The sequence below is a fragment of the Salmo salar genome, chromosome ssa13, assembly GCF_905237065.1.
Source record: "Salmo salar chromosome ssa13, Ssal_v3.1, whole genome shotgun sequence".
NCBI lineage: Eukaryota > Metazoa > Chordata > Actinopteri > Salmoniformes > Salmonidae > Salmo > Salmo salar.
In genome coordinates, this window is record NC_059454.1 from 111836902 (window position 1) to 111857959 (window position 21058).

Below are 21058 nucleotides of genomic sequence, written 5' to 3' on the forward strand. Positions count from 1 at the left end.
GCTGCTAACCGATTGCTGCAGCTGTACATAGTCCATCTGTAAATAGCCCACCCAATCTACCTACCTCATCCCTATATTGTTTTTATTTACTTTTCTGCTCTTTTGCACACCAGTATCTCTACTTGCACATCATCATCTGCTCATTTATCATTCCAGTGTTAATCTGCTGAATTGCAATTCTTCGCTACTATGGCCTATTTACTGCCTTACCTCCTCATGCCTTTTGCACTGTATATAGACTTTCTTTTTTTTCTACTGTGTCATTGGCTTGTTTATTGTGTTATTGGCTTGTTTATTGTTTATTCCATGTGTAACTCTGTGTTGTTGTCTGTGTCACACTGCTTTGCTTTATCTTGGCCAGGTCGCAGTTGTAAATGAGAACTTGTTCTCAACTGGCATACCTGGTTAAATAAAGGTGAAAAAAATAAATAAAACAAAAATAAAAGATCATAGAAGTCTGTATTAATCTGAATACTGTGCACTAATCGTACTACAAACTATATAGAACTTACTGTTCAGTTACAAGTAATGTAAGTAAGAAACAAATATCAGCATGCTATGCTTCTCCCGCTGACAATGTGTAATCTCATTTAGGTACAGCACATCCTGTCAGCTGATTATCAGCTGTTGTCAATCACTTGTTTCTCGAAAGATGATTCTCTTCCTCAATAGTGTGCAGCAATTTCTCACTTTTTATTACGCCACTACGGGTATTCGGATATGGCCGCTGTGTATGCTGTTATACGGGCTGTCCATAGCAATATATTGACTGGGTTAAACAATACCTGCTGTTATGTGGGCTGTCCATAGCAATATATTGACTGGGTTAAACCTGCTGTTATATGGGCTGTCTATAGCAATATATTGACTGGGTTAAAGGTATTACTCACATTGGCTAAGGAGAGCATGATTACACAGTCGTCTGGAACAGCTGGTGCTCTCATGCATGGTTCAGTGTTGCTTGCGTCGAAGAGAGCAAAGAAGTCATTTAGAACGTCTGGTAGACTAGATTCACTGGGTAGGTCACGGCTGAGTTTCTCTTTGTAATCCATGATAGTTTGCAAGGCCTGCCACATCTGCCACATCTGACGAGCATCAGAGTCGAAGTCGTCAATGCGCTTATTAATCAAATCAAATGTATTTATATAGCCCTTCGTACATCAGCTGATATCTCAAAGTGCTGTACAGAAACCCAGTCTCAAACCCCAAACAGCAAGCAATGCAGGTGTAGAAGCACGGTGGCTAGGAAAAACTCACTAGAAAGGCCAAAACCTAGGAAGAAACCTAGAGAGGAACCAGGCTATGAGGGGTGGCCAGTCCTCTTCTGGCTGTGCCGGGTGGAGATTATAACAGCACATGGCCAAGATGTTCAAATGTTCATAAATGACCAGCATGGTCAAATAATAATAATCATAGTAGTTGTCGAGGGTGCAACAAGTCAGTAACACAAGAGTAAGTGTCAGTTGGCTTTTTCATAGCCGATCTTTGAGAATATCTCTACCGTTCCTGCTGTCTCTAGAGAGTTGAAAACAGCAGGTCTGGGACAGGTAGCACGTCCGGTGAACAGGTCAGGGTTCCAGCAGGTCTGGGACAACAGGTCTGGGACAGGTAGCACGTCCAGTGAACAGGTCAGGGTTCCATAGCCGCAGGCAGAACAGTTGGAACTGGAGCAGCAGCACGGCCAGGTGGACTGGGGACAGCAAGGAGTCATCAAGCCAGGTAGTCCTGAGGCACGGTCCTAGGGCTCAGGTCCTCCGAAAGAAAGAAAGAGAGAAAGAGAGAATTAGCGAGAGCATATTTAAATTCACACAGGACACCGGAAAAGACAAGAGAAATACTCCAGATGTGACAGACTGACACTAGCCCCCCGACACATAAACTACTGCAGCATAAATACTGGAGGCTGAGACAGGAGGGGTCAGGAGAAACTGTGGCCCCATCCGATGAAACCCCCGGACAGGGCCAAACAGGTAGGATATAACCCCACCCACTTTGCCAAAGCACAGCCCCCACACCACTGGAGGGATGTCTCCAACCACCAACTTACCGTCCTAAGACAAGGCCGAGTATAGCCCACAAAGATCTCCGCCACGGCACAACCCAAGGGGGGGCGCCAACCCACACAGGAAGACCACGTCAGTGACTCAACCCACTCAAGTGACGCACCCCTCCCAGGGACGGCATGGAAGAACACCAGTAAGCCAGTGACTCAGCCCCTGTAATAGGGGTAGAGGCAGAGAATCCCAGTGGAGAGAGGGGAACCCAGTTACTGATGTGGTAAACTCCTCAATGCCATCGGATGAAACCCAAAACATATTCCAATCTGTGCTAACAAAACAGTCCTGTAGTTTAGCACCCGCTTCATCGGACCACTGCCGTATTGAGCTCGTCACTGGTACTTCCTGTTTTAGTTTTTGCTTGTAAGCAGGAATCAGGAGGATAGAGTTAAGGTCAGATTGGCCAAATGGAGGGTCAGGGAGAGTTTGTATGCGTCTCTGTGTGTGGAGTAAAGGTAATCAAGAGTTTTTTCACCTCTAGTTGCACAGGTGACATGCTGGTAGAAATTAGGTAAAATCGATTTAAGTTTCCCTGCATCAAAGTCCCCGGCCACTAGGAGCGTCGCCTCTGGATGAGCGTCTTCCTGTTTGCTTATGGCCTTAGACAGCTGATTGAGTGTGGTCTTAGTGCCAGCATCAGTTTGTGGTGGTAAATAGACAGCTACGAAAAATATAGATGAAAACTGTCTTGGTAAGTAGTGTGGTCTACAGCTTATCATGAGATACTCTACCTCAGGTAAGACATATCAGTTTTCCTGCATGACCATGCACATCTGTAGCTCCTCAAAGCAGATTGGAATAGATGCTCATTATATTTCTCTCCAGATCTAATGGCAATTTGCATTTCAGGACTGTATTATAGGTGAAAATGAGGCAAATGTAATTTACATTTATAGGACATTCTAACATCTTTTAATCATACTAAAAACCATATTTTTTTTACACGCTGTATGTTGACAGTCTCCATATGTGGGGTTTGACCTGGCTCGGGAACCAAACGCTTTACAGGTTCAAACCCCACATGTGCAGATTGTCAATGTATAACAGATTGTGGGGATGTTTCCAAAACCTGCCCAACTATCAGAGAACAGTGGATTCTGTGATGTTCTGTAGTTAAACACCTCTTAAGGATCTGCCCCTTTTTTTCCATTTTCTCCTACAATGATATACCCAAATCTAACTGCCTGTAGCTCAGGACCTGAAGCAAGGGTATGTATATTATTGAATTCATTTGAAAGGAAACACTTTGAAGTTTGTGGAAATGTTCAAATAATGTTGGAGAATATAACACAATAGATCTGGTAAAAAATAATACAAAGATAAAAACATGTTTTTTTTTTGTACCATCTTTGAAATGAAAGAGAAAGGCCATAATGAATTATTCCAGCCCAGGCACAATTTAGATTTTGGCCACTAGATGGCAGAAGTGTATGTGCAACGTGTTAGACTGATCCAATGGACCATTGCATTTCTGTTCAAAATGTTGTATCAAGACTGCCCAACTTCATAACTGTGCACTCTCCTCAAACAACAGCATGTTATTCCTTCACTGTAATAGCTACTGTAAATTGGGCGGTGCAGTTAGATTAACAAGAATTGAAGCTTTCTGCCAACATCAGATATGTCTATGTCCTGGGAAATGTTCTTGATACTTACGACCTCATGCTAATCGCATTAGGCTACGTTAACTCAACCGTCTCGCAGGGGAGCCACCGATCCTGTAGAGGTTTTAATGTGGAGACAGTGTTGTTCTGTAGTTAATGTGGAGGAGTAGACAGACTGAGGATAAGCTTCACTGACCTTGCTTTCCTAGTCTCATGTCCTTTGCTCCCTGTCCCCTCAGCTACACACACACACACACACACACACACACACACACACACACACACACACACACACACACACACACACACACACACACACACACACACACACACACACTCAGTTAATATATTTTGCAGGCATGCGAAGGTTTTTAATGTCATTACCTCCCAGTCATAACTCTAGCATCTAATGACCAAACACAACATTACCTCTCAGTCATAACCCTAGCTTCTACTGACCAAACACATTACCTCACAGTCATAACTCTAGCATCTAATGACCAAACACAACATTACCTCTCAGTCATAACCCTAGCTTCTACTGACCAAACACAACATTACCTCTCAGTCATAACCCTAGCACCTACTGACCAAACACAACATTACCTCTCAGTCATAACCCTAGCATCTAATGACAAAACACAACATTACCTCCAAGTCATAACCCTAGCATCTACTGACCAAACACAGCATTACCTCTCAGTCATAACCCTAGCATCTAATGACCAAACACAACATTACCTCCCAGTCATAACCCTAGCATCTACTGACCAAACACAGCATTACCTCCCAGTCATAACTCTAGCACCTACTGACCAAACACAACATTACCTCCCAGTCATAACCCTAGCATCTACTGACCAAACACAGCATTACCTCCCAGTCATACCTCTAGCACCTACTGACCAAACACAACATGACCTCCCAGTCATAACCCTAGCACCTACTGACCAAACACAACATGACCTCTCAGTCATAACCCTAGCTTCTACTGACCAAACACAACATTACCTCTCAGTCATAACCCTAGCATCTAATGACCAAACACAGCATTACCTCCCAGTCATAACTCTAGCACCTACTGACCAAACACAGCATTACCTCTCAGTCATAACTCTAGCATAGCATTACCTCCCAGTCATAACCCTAGCTTCTAATGCCCAAACACAGCATTACCTCCCAGTCATAACCCTAGCATCTACTGACCAAACACAGCATTACCTCCCAGTCATAACTCTAGCACCTACTGACCAAACACAACATGACCTCCCAGTCATAACCCTAGCACCTACTGACCAAACACAACATGACCTCTCAGTCATAACCCTAGCTTCTACTGACCAAACACAACATTACCTCTCAGTCATAACCCTAGCATCTAATGACCAAACACAGCATTACCTCCCAGTCATAACTCTAGCACCTACTGACCAAACACAGCATTACCTCTCAGTCATAACTCTAGCATAGCATTACCTCCCAGTCATAACCCTAGCTTCTAATGCCCAAACACAGCATTACCTCCCAGTCATAACTCTAGCACCTACTGACCAAACACAGCATTACCTCTCAGTCATAACCCTAGCATCTAATGACCAAACACAACATTACCTCCCAGTCATAACCCTAGCATCTACTGACCAAACACAGCATTACCTCCCAGTCATAACTCTAGCACCTACTGACCAAACACAACATTACCTCTCAGTCATAACCCTAGCATCTAATGACCAAACACAACATTACCTCTCAGTCATAACTCTAGCACCTACTGACCAAACACAACATGACCTCCCAGTCATAACCCTAGCTTCTACTGACCAAACACAACATTACCTCTCAGTCATAACCCTAGCATCTAATGACCAAACACAGCATTACATCCCAGTCATAACCCTAGCTTCTAATGACCAAACACAGCATTACCTCCCAGTCATAACCCTAGCTTCTACAGACCAAACACATTACCTCTCAGTCATAACCCTAGCATCTACTTACCAAACACAACATTACCTCTCAGTCATAACCCTAGCATCTACTTACCAAACACAACATTACCTCTCAGTCATAACCCTCGCATCTAATGACCAAACACAGCATTACCTCCCAGTCATAACCCTAGCTTCTACAGACCAAACACATTACCTCTCAGTCATAACCCTCGCATCTAATGACCAAACACAACATTACCTCTCAGTCATAACCCTCGCATCTAATGACCAAACACAAAGCTAAGTCATTATTTATTTTCTCTCAGAAATAATGCCTCACCTCATATTAATTAATTAGACCCACCTATTGTAAAAATGTCATCTTGGATAGATGATAAGGGGAGAGATTTGTTTTTATGCATATGCTATCTCCCCAAAAACGATTCTATGTTGTTTAGGCCCTCTAGTTCTTCATTAGCGCTAAGTTCAGCTCCATGCTAGTTCCCCCTAAGGTGTTTGTTATTGTGCTAGTTCCTCATTAGCTCTAAGTTCAGCTCCATGCTAGTTCCCCCTAAGGTGTTTGTTATTGTGCTAGTTCCTCATTAGCGCTAAGTTCAGCTCCATGCTAGTTCCCCCTAAGGTGTTTGTTATTGTGCTAGTTCCTCATTAGCTCTAAGTTCAGCTCCATGCTAGTTCCCCCTAAGGTGTTTGTTATTGTGCTAGTTCCTCATTAGCTCTAAGTTCAGCTCCATGCTAGTTCCCCCTAAGGTGTTTGTTATTGTGCTAGTTCCTCATTAGCTCTAAGTTCAGCTCCATGCTAGTTCCCCCTAAGGTGTTTGTTATTGTGCTAGTTCCTCATTAAATCTAAGTTCAGCTCCATGCTAGTTCCCCCTAAGGTGTTTGTTATTGTGCTAGTTCCTCATTAGCTCTAAGTTCAGCTCCATGCTAGTTCCCCCTAAGGTGTTTGTTATTGTGCTAGTTCTTCATTAGCGCTAAGTTCAGCTCCATGCTAGTCCCCCCTAAGGTGTTTGTTATTGTGCTAGTTCCTCATTAGCGCTAAGTTCAGCTCCATGCTAGTCCCCCCTAAGATCTTTGTTGTCAATCTGACAGTCTGTTCTCCAGAGCAGGGCTCTTATCAGTACAGACAGTTCTACAGGGCTTCTCTCGCCTCAGTAACAGGTGGTAGGATGCCCCAATTAGCCTATATGCTAATTACTATACTTCTAGCTCCTGTCCAGGGGGTGTAATTGCACATAAAATCTGCCTTAGACAGGAGATATGTTTCTGACTATTTGATCAAGAATGATTCGATCAAAAATGGTTGTCTGTATCTATCCAATTCCATGTATTGAAAAAGGACCAATACGATAACTTCCTGTTTACAGACAATAAGAGGAAAGTGGAGGTGGCGTAGTCATGGTGATGATGACACTTCCTGCAGTGTATCCTGGTGGAAAATAATGAACATGTTAGTGGTTGTGAGCGAGACAGCCGACTGTGTGGACTTGGCGGGTAGTGGAGCTTTGTTAAATACCCTGTATATCTCTCAGGCACCCACAGCTCACTGCAGAACTGTCAGAGAGAGAGAGAGAGAGAAGATCAGAAGCTCAGGTCTACAGCTGAACCAATAGAGCGAGGAGATTAATGTCTTCACCTCTCTGCAGGTCGTAGCAGTAATGGTGTTGACGTCATGTGTCACAGCGTTACTAATGGGCAAGATACAAGATTTGCTGAAAGAATGATTGCGTCTGTCCAGTTCCATGTAACTGAAGGAAGACTGATATTATAACTAACTTTTCACGGACGATAACAAATGGAGGTGGCATAGTCATGGTGATGAGGAGACTCCCTGCTGTTTGTCCTGGTTGGGTATTAATACTGCCTTGTTAACAGCCTGTCAAGTGATGGTAGAAGTGGTTTGCGAGCTGTGTAAAATGTCTTTCTGTCAATGTGACAACTGGTTATTACAGAGTAAAGCAATCAAACTTTTCCCCTCTCAGTAGGACAGAGCAGTAATGGAGGTCAACTCATGTCTCTGACACAGGATGGGATGGGTCATTCGGTTACTATGTAACTGAGAACAGAGTCAGATCTCAGTAAGCCTCACTGTGGAGTCCTCCCAGACATGTTTACTTACAGTAACAGCAAACAGATTAGGTTACAAATAATGTGATTGATACAAAAAAACGACGACGACACAACATGCCAGGATGTGCTCTCTCTATGGGCAGTTCGTTTCCTGTGTTGAATCTTCATGTCCAGGGGGTGTACTTGTACATCACCCTGCCTCACGCTTCAGAAACAGGAGATGGACTCCTGCACTATGGGCCGATGTGGCTTGGACAAGACATACTACTGTCCTACCTTTAGTATTTCTGCTCCACGGTGATATCACTAGTTGTAAAGTTTGTTCATGCTTCCTGAGCGCTGTCCGGCGTGAGTAGTGTATACGGACAGCTCTTTAATAAACCATTAAGGCTATCACACACACAGCCATCCCATAATAGATCAACCTGCTTCACCATGGAGTTCATGAAAAGGATACATTACAGCTGAAGGATGTTTGCTCTGATTTACGGAGAACCAAAAGGAAAAGCAACATCGTTACAGAACACATCTGATCAATACAACACCAGAACACATCTGATCAATACAACACCAGAACACATCTGATCAATACAACACCAGAACACATCTGATCAATACAACACCAGAACACATCTGATCAATACAACACCAGAACACATCTGATCAATACAACACCAGAACACATCTGATCAATACAACATCATTACAGAACACATCTGATCAATACAACACCAGAACACATCTGATCAATACAACATCATTACAGAACACATCTGATCAATACAACATCAGAACACATCTGATCAATACAACATCAGAACACATCTGATCAATACAACACCATTACAGAACACATCTGATCAATACAACACCAGAACACATCTGATCAATACAACACCATTACAGAACACATCTGATCAATACAACACCATTACAGAACACATCTGATCAATACAACACCAGAACACATCTGATCAATACAACATCATTACAGAACACATCTGATCAATACAACACCAGAACACATCTGATCAATATAACACCAGAACACATCTGATCAATACAACATCATTACAGAACACATCTGATCAATACAACACCAGAACACATCTGATCAATACAACATCACAGAACACACCTGATCAATACAACATCATTACAGAACACACCTGATCAATACAACATCAGAACGCATCTGATCAATACAACATCAGAACACATCTGATCAATACAACATCATTACAGAACACATCTGATCAATACAACATCATTACAGAACACATCTGATCAATACAACATCATTACAGAACACACCTGATCAATACAACACCAGAACACATCTGATCAATACAACATCATTACAGAACACATCTGATCAATACAACACCAGAACACATCTGATCAATACAACATCATTACAGAACACATCTGATCAATACAACACCAGAACACATCTGATCAATACAACATCATTACAGAACACACCTGATCAATACAACACCAGAACACATCTGATCAATACAACATCATTACAGAACACATCTGATCAATACAACACCAGAACACATCTGATCAATACAACATCATTACAGAACACATCTGATCAATACAACATCAGAACACATCTGATCAATACAACATCAGAACACATCTGATCAATACAACATCATTACAGAACACACCTGATCAATACAACATCATTACAGAACACACCTGATCAATACAACATCATTACAGAACACACCTGATCAATACAACATCAGAACACATCTGATCAATACAACACCAGAACACATCTGATCAATACAACATCATTACAGAACACATCTGATCAATATAACATCATTACAGAACACATCTGATCAATATAACATCATTACAGAACACACCTGATCAATACAACATCATTACAGAACACATCTGATAAATACAACATCATTACAGAACACATCTGATCAATACAACATCAGAACACATCTGATCAATACAACATCATTACAGAACACATCTGATCAATACAACATCATTACAGAACACATCTGATCAATACAACATCAGAACACATCTGATCAATATAACATCAGAACACATCTGATCAATACAACATCATTACAGAACACACCTGATCAATACAACATCATTACAGAACACATCTGATCAATACAACATCAGAACACATCTGATCAATACAACATCATTACAGAACACACCTGATCAATACAACATCATTACAGAACACATCTGATCAATACAACATCAGAACACATCTGATCAATATAACATCATTACAGAACACACCTGATCAATACAACATCGTTACAGAACACATCTGATCAATATAACATCATTACAGAACACACCTGATCAATACAACATCATTACAGAACACATCTGATCAATACAACATCAGAACACACCTGATCAATACAACATCATTACAGAACACACCTGATCAATACAACATCTTTGCAGAACACATCTGATCAATACAACATCATTACAGAACACATCTGATCAATACAACATCATTACAGAACACACCTGATCAATACAACATCATTACAGAACACATCTGATCAATACAACATCATTACAGAACACATCTGATCAATACAACATCAGAACACATCTAATCAATACACACCATCATTACAGAACACATCTGATCAATACAACATCATTACAGAACACATCTGATCAATACAACATCAGAACACATCTGATCAATACAACATCATTACAGAACACATCTGATCAATACAACATCATTACAGAACACATCTGATCAATACAACATCATTACAGAACACATCTGATCAATACAACATCCTTACAGAACACATCTGATCAATACAACATCATTACAGAACACACCTGATCAATACAACATCAGAACACACCTGATCAATACAACATCATTACAGAACACACCTGATCAATACAACATCATTACAGAACACATCTGATCAATACAACATCATTACAGAACACATCTGATCAATACAACATCATTACAGAACACACCTGATCAATACAACATCATTACAGAACACACCTGATCAATACAACATCAGAACACATCTGATCAATACAACATCATTACAGAACACATCTGATCAATACAACATCATTACAGAACACACCTGATCAATACAACATCATTACAGAACACACCTGATCAATACAACATCAGAACACACCTGATCAATACAACATCATTACAGAACACATCTGATCAATACAACATCATTACAGAACACATCTGATCAATACAACATCATTACAGAACACACCTGATCAATACAACATCATTACAGAACACACCTGATCAATACAACATCATTACAGAACACACCTGATCAATACAACATCAGAACACATCTGATCAATACAACATCATTACAGAACACACCTGATCAATACAACATCGTTACAGAACACATCTGATCAATACAACATCAGAACACATCTGATCAATACAACATCATTACAGAACACACCTGATCAATACAACATCGTTACAGAACACATCTGATCAATACAACATCAGAACACATCTGATCAATACAACATCATTACAGAACACACCTGATCAATACAACATCGTTACAGAACACATCTGATCAATACAACATCAGAACACATCTAATCAATACACACCATCATTACAGAACACATCTGATCAATACAACATCATTACAGAACACACCTGATCAATACAACATCATTACAGAACACATCTGATCAATACAACATCATTACAGAACACACCTGATCAATACAACATCATTACAGAACACACCTGATCAATACAACATCAGAACACACCTGATCAATACAACATCATTACAGAACACACCTGATCAATACAACATCATTACAGAACACATCTGATCAATACAACATCATTACAGAACACACCTGATCTATACCTCCTCCACTTATTTTGCCCAGGCAGACAATTAACCACATTTAGCCTACAGACGGAGACTCATTTAAGCAAAATCACATTGATTGATTATCAGACAAGTGACAGGCTTTTGGTCATGAGTAGGCCTAAACTAGTAAGCGACTGAAGAGCTAAATAATTCACTTGTTAAGCTAAATAACATGCTGGCAAAACGTTCTGATCAGCACCAATGACCCAACTAGACAAGACTTAGCTAACATGTCCACTGCCTAATTGTAGCCTAACTGATATATAAAAAGGAGATTCTGTTAAAACAAAAAATCTGACAATGATTGATTGATAAAAAATTGTCAAAGACTTCAGTCACCCCAGTCATAGACTGTTCTCTCTGCTAACGCACGGCAAGTGGTACCGGAGCGCCAAGTCTAGGTCCAAGAGGCTTCTAAACAGCTTCTACCCCCCAAGCCATAAGACTCCTGAACATCTAATCAAATTGCTACCCAGACTATTAGCACCCCCCCCCCTTCTTTCTCGCCACTGCTGCTTTCTGTTACTTTCAATGCATAGTTACTTTAATAACTCTACCTACATGCACATATTACCTCAATTACCTTGACTATCCGGTGCCCCCGCACATTAACTCTGTACCGGTACCCACCTGTATATAGCCTCCACATTGACTCTGTACTGGTACCCCCTGTATATAGCCTCCACATTGACTCTGTACTGGTACCCCCTGTATATAGCCTCCACATTGACTCTGTACCGGTACCCACCTGTATATAGCCTCCACATTGACTCTGTACTGGTACCCCCTGTATATAGCCTCCACATTGACTCTGTACTGGTACCCCCCTGTATATAGCCTCCACATTGACTCTGTATCGGTACCCCCCTGTATATAGCCTCCACATTGACTCTGTACCGTAACACCCTGTATATAGCCTCCACATTGACTCTGTACTGGTACCCCCTCTATATAGCCTCCACATTGACTCTGTACCGTAACACCCTGTATATAGCCTCCACATTGACTCTGTACCTTAACACCCTGTATATAGCCTCCACATTGACTCTGTACCGGTACCCCCTGTATATAGCCTCCACATTGACTCTGTACCGGTACCCCCTGTATATAGCCTCCACATTGACTCTGTACCGGTACCCCCTGTATATAGCCTCCACATTGACTCTGTACCGGTACCCCCTGTATATAGCCTCCACATTGACTCTGTACCGGGTCCCCCTGTATATAGCCTCCACATTGACTCTGTACCGTTACCCCCCTGTATATAGCCTCCACATTGACTCTGTACCGGTTCCCCCTGTATATAGCCTCCACATTGACTCTGTACTGGTACCCCCTGTATATAGCCTCCACATTGACTCTGTACCGGTACCCCCTGTATATAGCCTCCACATTGACTCTGTACTGGTACACCCTGTATATAGCCTCCACATTGACTCTGTACTGGTACCCCCTGTATATAGCCTCCACATTGACTCTGTACTGGTACCCCCTGTATATAGCCTCCACATTGACTCTGTACTGGTACCCCCTGTATATAGCCTCCACATTGACTCTGTACCGGTACCCCCTGTATATAGCCTCCACATTGACTCTGTACCAGTACCCCCTGTATATAGCCTCCACATTGACTCTGTACTGGTACCCCCTGTATATAGCCTCCACATTGACTCTGTACCGGTACCCACCTGTATATAGCCTCCACATTGACTCTGTACTGGTACCCCCCTGTATATAGCCTCCACATTGACTCTGTACTGGTACCCCCTGTATATAGCCTCCACATTGACTCTGTACCGGTACCCCCTGTATATAGCCTCCACATTGACTCTGTACTGGTACCCCCCTGTATATAGCCTCCACATTGACTCTGTACTGGTACCCCCTGTATATAGCCTTCACATTGACTCTGTACTGGTACCCCCTGTATATAGCCTCCACATTGACTCTGTACTGGTACCCCCTGTATATAGCCTCCACATTGACTCTGTACTGGTACCCCCTGTATATAGCCTCCACATTGACTCTGTACCGGTACCCCCTGTATATAGCCTCCACATTGACTCTGTACCAGTACCCCCTGTATATAGCCTCCACATTGACTCTGTACTGGTACCCCCTGTATATAGCCTCCACATTGACTCTGTACCGGTACCCACCTGTATATAGCCTCCACATTGACTCTGTACTGGTACCCCCCTGTATATAGCCTCCACATTGACTCTGTACCGGTACCCCCTGTATATAGCCTCCACATTGACTCTGTACTGGTACCCCCTGTATATAGCCTCCACATTGACTCTGTACTGGTACCCCCTGTATATAGCCTCCACATTGACTCTGTACCGGTACCCCCTGTATATAGTCTCCACATTGACTCTGTACCGGTACCCCCTGTATATAGCCTCCACATTGACTCTGTACCGGTACCCCCTGTATATATCTCACTATTGTTATTTTAATGCTGCTCTTTAACTACTTGTTACTTTTATTTCTTATTCTTATTCATATTTTTTTTAAACTGCATTGTTGGTTAGGGGCTCATAAGTAAACATTTCACTGGAAGGTCTACACCTGATGTATTCGGCGCATGTGACTAATAACATCTGATTTGATTTAACAAGACGAGTCCCTACGCCCGTCTTAAACGGTGCTGAAATAGTTGACCATATGCGGGCAGGCGATTGGCTATTGCTTCAAATCCTATTGGATGACTTTGGGAGGTTCAGTAAGCAACACTTTGATGTTTTCCACCAGCAGCGTACCACCTTGCTTCTGAAGCTAAGCAGGGTTGATCCCTGGATGGGAGACCAGATGATGCTGGAGGTGATGTCTGTGGTCCAGTAGGAGGCACCCTTTCCTCTGGTCTGAAAAAAGAAACATCCCAATTCCCCAGGGCAGTGAATGGGGATATTGCCCTGTGTAGGGTACTGTATTTTTCGAATGGGATGTTAAACAGGTGTCCTGACTCTCTGTGGTCACTAAAGATCACTTGGCACTTATTGTAAGAATAGGGGTGTAAACCCAGGTGTCTTGGATAAATTCCCAATCTGGCCCTCATGCCACCTAATCATCCCCAGCTTGTGAAAGCATTCACCTCCTTTGCATTTTTCCTATTTTGTTGCCTTACAACCTGGAATTAAAATGGGGGTTTGTATCATTTGATCTACACAACACAACACTTTTGAAGATGCAAAATGTTTTTAATTGTGAAACAAACAAGAAATAAGACAAAAACAAAAACTTGAGCGTGCATAACTATTCATCCCCCCAAAGTCAATACTTTGTAGAGCCACCTTTTGCAGCAATTACAGCTGCACGTCTCTTGGGGTATGTCACTATAAGCTTGGCACATCTAGCCACTGGGGGTTTTGCCCATTCTTCAAGGCAAAACTGCTCCAGCTCCTTTGAGTTGGATGGTTTCCACATGTGTACAGCAATCTTTAAGTTATACCACAGATTCTCAATTGGATTCCAAGACATTAAAGTGTTTCCCCTTAAACCCCTCGAGTGTCGCTTTAGCAGTATGCTTAGGGTCATTGTCCTGCTGGAAGGTGAACTCCGTCCCAGTCTTAAATCTCTGGAAGACTGAAACAGGTTTCCCTCAAGAAGTTCCTTGTATTTAGTGCCATCCATCATTCCTTCAATTCTGAACAGTCCCTTCCCAGTCCCTGCCGATGAAAAACATCCCCACAGCAATGATGCTGCCACCACCATGCTTCACTGTGGGGATGGTATTCTCGGAGTGATGAGAGGTGTTGGGTTTGCGCCAGACATAGCATTTTCCTTGATGGCTAAAAAGCTAAATTTTAGTCTCATCTGACCAGAGTACCTTCTTCCATATGTTTAGGGAGTCTCCCACATGCCTTTTGGCGAACACCAAACGTGCAGCTACTTGCCCGAGCCTTCCCAGCTTCTCATTGGTGGGATACACTTAGGTTGGAATACTTAACTCATTTTTCAACCACTCCACACATTTCTTGTGAACAAACTATAGTTTTAGCAAGTCAGTTAGGACAACTACTTTGTGCTTGACACAAGTCATTTTTCCAACAATTGTTTACAGACATATTATTTCACTTATAATTCACTGACACAATTCCAGTGGGTCAGAAGTTTACATACACTAAGTTGGCTGTGCCTTTAAGCAGCTTGGAAAATTCCAGAAAAATATGTCATGGCTTTAGAAGATACTGATAGGCTAATTGACATAATTTGAGTCAGTTGGAGATGTACCTGTGGATGTATTTCAAGACCTACCTTCAAACTCAGTGCCTCTTTGCTTGACATCATGGGAAAATCAAAAGAAATCAGCCAAGACCTCAGAAAGAAAATTGTACACCTCCACAAGTCTGGTTCATCCTTGGGAGCAATTTCCAAATGCCTGAAGGTACCACGTTCATCTGTACAAACAATAGCATGCAAATACAAACGCCATGGGACCATGCAGCCGTCATACCACTCAGGAAGGAGATGCGTTCTGTCTCCTAGAGATGAACGTACTTTGGTGCGAAAAAAGCGAATCAATCACAGAACAACAGCAAAAGACCTTGTGAAGATGCTGGAGGAAACAGGTACAAAAGTATCTATATCCACAGTAAACCAAGTCCTATATCGACATAACCTGAAAGGCCGCTCAGCAAGGAAGAAGCCACTACTCCAAAACCACCATGAAAAAGCCAGACTACGGATTGCAACTGTACATGGGGACAAAGATCATACTTTTTGGAGAAATGTCCTCTGGTCTGATGAAACAAAAATAGAACTGTTTGGCCATAATGACCATCGTTATGTTTGGAGGAAAAAGGGGGAGGCTTGCAAGCCGAAGAACACCATCACAACCGTGAAGCACGGGGGTGGCAGCATCATGTTGTGGGGGTGCTTTGCTGCAGGAGGGACTTGTGCACTTCACAAAATAGATGGCATCATGAGGACGGAAACGTTGGTAGATGTATTGAAGCAACATCTCAAGACATCAGTCAGGAAGTTGAAGCTTGGTCGCAAATGGGTCTTCCAAATGGACAATGACCCCAAACATACTTCCAAAGTTGTGGCAAAATGGCTTAAGGACAACAAAGTCAAGTTATTGGAGTGGCCATCACAAAGCCCTGACCTCAGTCCTGTAGACAATTTGTGGGCAGAACTGAAAAGGCATGTGCGAGCAAGGAGGCCTCCAAACCTGACTCAGTTACACCAGCTCTGTCAGGAGGAATGATCATAAATCACCCAACTTATTGTGGGAAGCTTGTGGAAGGCTACCCGAAACGTTTGACCCAAGTTAAACAATTTAAAGGCATTGCTACCAAATACAAATTGAGTGTATGTAAACTTCTGACCCACTGGGAATGTGATGAAAGAAATAAAAGCTGAAATAAATAATTATCTATACTATTATTCTGACATTTCACATTCTTCAAATAAAGTGGTGACCCTAACTGACCTAAGAAAGGGTATTTTTACTAGGATTAAATGTCAGGAATTGTGAAAAACTGAGTTTAAATGTATTTGGCTAAGGTGCATGTAAACTTCTGACTTAATCTGTATATAGTAGGTTTACCCCTATACATATCTACCTCCATCACTCCAGTATCCCTGCACATTGTTAATATGGTATTAGAAATGTCCCTGTATATACAGTGAGCTCCAAAAGGACAGTGACACCTTGTGAACTGACCCTGGAACTGACCCTGGAATTGACCCTGTATATACAGTGAGCTCCAAAAGGACAGTGACACCTTGTGAACTGACCCTGGAACTGACCCTGGAATTGACCCTGTATATACAGTGAGCTCCAAAAGGACAGTGACACCTTGTGAACTGACCCTGGAACTGACCCTGGAATTGACCCTGTATATACAGTGAGCTCCAAAGGGACAGTGACACTCCAGCACTTTGGATTTGAAATGATAGCATACCTCCAAGACATGCTAACCTCTCACCATTAAAATAACAGGGGAGGTTAGCATTTTCGGAGTATGATATTTGTGCGTCTGTAACTTTTTCACTCATCATTATTCCCGATTCATTCAGTACTATCTGCAATCATGGTAGCATCCACATTAATTTAGAAGTGTTTAGAAACATATTCTATTCTTATTTACAATAAAAGTGACTCCAAAATGACACAATACATTATTTACCATTAATTTCTATTGGGCACAAAATAATCTATATTACTTACCATACATTTCTATTCTGAAATAAAATGTTAATAACAAGTTTGTAGAGTCACAAGCTTGATGTAGTCATTGAGTGATGTGAATATGGGACCAAATACTACACTTTGTATTTAAAACACCAATAAGTACATTTGTCCCAGTACTTTTGGTACCCTAAAATGGGGGGACTATGTACAGAAAGTGCTTTAAATTCTCAACGGTTCACCTGATATGGATGAAAATCGAATTAAACCAACACTTTAACCTCATAGCCATTTGTATCATTTAAATCAAAAGTGCTAGAGTACAGAGCCAAAACAAATAACAATGTCACTGGTTTCCAAACAATTTGCGACAGATTTCCATGTGAGAATTTAAAATAATCAGCATAAAACAGTATGCACATTTTCCCTCCAGAGATGTCTTTCCATCAAACTGACATATTGTAGATAAAAGTCAGTGCGTAACGACGTAGAGCAGATAAAAAATAACGTTCGCGGATAAATTCCCATATATCGAAAAAAGAAAAAACACAAGTTAAACTGGGGTTTCCATCATATTTTCAACTCCACTGATGGTTTTGTCACCAAAATCTGTCGCGTTAAATAGTGAACACTGGTCAAACAGCTCACACATTCAGTGAGGGTAGGCTGGTCTACATTATGAGAATATTATGGATAAGAGCGATATTATTTGTATTTGTCAAACGGCAGCCAAGTATCAATCATCATGTCACCAGAATAAGACCCTGAATATTTATTGGAAAGGAACTCATCAAGCTCATCACCCTGTGAAGTTCATTCATCATTTATTGAAGTTTAATCAACTCGGATAATGATGTTCTACACCATGTACAACGACAAAAATTGTCTGTCAGCATTTATACAATTGTTCCGACATTTCATGTGACTTTTTTTAACGTTAGGTCGTTAATCCGCATGAAATGGTTGGATGGAAACGTGGTTACTGGCCGATCTAATACTAATACTGGCTCAATACTTTTGGAGCTATATATACATGGTCAGTTCAAACACAATATATACAATGTGGTAGTGTTAGATCGGTACAGCAGAGTATATGATGAGTGTGTAGAGTCAGTAAAAAGGTGTTTGCCTGTAATGTGTGTGTGTGGTGGAGTGGTATTGGTAGTGTGTGTGTGTGTGTGTGTGTGTGTGTGTGTGTGTGTGTGTGTGTGTGTGTGTGTGTGTGTGTGTGTGTGTGTGTGTGTGTTGGACTGTCAGTGTCCGTGATTGTGTAGTCAGGGTCAAGTCAGATAGTCCATGTAGTTATTTTGTTAGCTAGTTAGCAGTTTTATGGCTTGGGGAAGCTGCTCAAGAGCCTGTTGCTGTCAGACTTTATGCACTGGTTGCGCTTGCCATGTGGAAGCAGAGAGAACAGTCCAGGGTTTGGGTGACTGGTGTCTTTAAAAATGTTCCGGGCCTTCCTTTCACACCAACTGATATAAAGGTCCTGGATGACAGGGAGCTCGGCCCCAGTGATGTACTGGGCTGTCCACACCACCCTCTGTAGCGCCATGCAGAGCTGTTGCCATACCAAGCAGTGATGCAGTGAGCCAAGATGCTCTCAACGGTGCAGCTGTAGAACTCTTTGAAGATTTGAGGGTACATGTTAAATCTTTTCAGTCTCCTGAGAGGGAAGAGGCACTGTCACACCTTCTTCGCGACTGTTCGGCGCGTCAGGAATTCAAGGATCCAGTTGCAGAGGGAGGTGTTCAGTCCCAGGGTCCTTACCTTAGTGATGAGCTTGGAGGGCACTATGGTGTTGAACGCTGAGCTGTAGTCAATGAGAGAGCATTCTCACATAGGTATTCCTCCTATCTAGGTGGGTAAGTGCAGTGTGGAGTGCAAGTGAGATTGTGTCATCTATGGATCTGTTGGGGCGGTATGCAAATTGGAGTGGGTCCAGGGTTTTCTAGGATGGTGGAGTCGATGTGTGCCATAACCAGCCATTCAAAGCACTTCATGGTAACAGATGTGAGTGCTACAGGTTGGTAGTCACTTTGACATGAAGCCTTAGAGTTCTCGAGGACAGAAATGATGGGGTCATCATGGGGATTACAGACTGGAACCAGGAAAGGTTGAAAATTGCCGTTAAAATGACTGTCAGCTGTTCTGCGCATGCTATGATAACACCCCCTGGAATACCTTCTGGACCCCGCGGCCTTGCGAGTGCTGACCTGATTAAACATTTTTTACTCACGTCGACCTCGGAGAGCAAGATCACCCAGTCCTCTGGGTCAGCGGGGACCCTTGTGCATGGCTAAGTGTTGTTTTTGTCAAAAGCGTGTATAAAATGCAATGAATTCCTCTGGTAGAGAGAGAGTAGAGATGCTTTGTTGGGAAGATCAAGGTTGTGTCTGCCACATAGGAAGTTTAAAGTTTTATTAGTCGTATGTACGGGATACGCACGGTATACATATTTTTGGATAAGTATAATACAGGAAGGTAAAATGTAGAATCAGAGCAGGTGGTCAGTCCTGTTAGAATCAGAGCAGGTGGTCAGTCCTGTTAGGATCAGAGCAGGTGGTCAGTCCTGTTAGGATCAGAGCAGGTGGTCAGTCCTGTTAGGATCAGAGCAGGTGGTCAGTCCTGTTAGGGTTAGGATCAGAGCAGGTGGTCAGTCCTGTTAGGATCAGAGCAGGTGGTCAGTCCTGTTAGGATCAGAGCAGGTGGTCAGTCCTGTTAGGGTTAGAATCAGAGCAGGTGGTCAGTCCTGTTAGAATCAGAGCAGGTGGTCAGTCCTGTTAGAATCAGAGCAGGTGGTCAGTCCTGTTAGAATCAGTGCAGGTGGTCAGTCCTGTTAGAATCAGAGCAGGTGGTCAGTCCTGTTAGAATCAGAGCAGGTGGTCAGTCCTGTTAGAATCAGAGCAGGTGGTCAGTCCTGTTAGAATCAGAGCAGGTGGTCAGTCCTGTTAGAATCAGATCAGGTGGTCAGTCCTGTTATAATCAGAGCAGGTGGTCAGTCCTGTTAGAATCAGAGCAGGTGGTCAGTCCTGTTAGAATCAGAGCAGGTGGTCAGTCCTGTTAGAATCAGAGCAGGTGGTCAGTCCTGTTAGAATAAGATCAGGTGGTCAGTCCTGTTATAATCAGAGCAGGTGGTCAGTCCTGTTAGAATCAGAGCAGGTGGTCAGTCCTGTTAGGATCAGAGCAGGTGGTCAGTCCTGTTAGAATCAGAGCAGGTGGTCAGTCCTGTTAGGGTTAGAATCAGAGCAGGTGGTCAGTCCTGTTAGGCTTAGAATAAGAGCAGGAGGTCAGTCCTGTT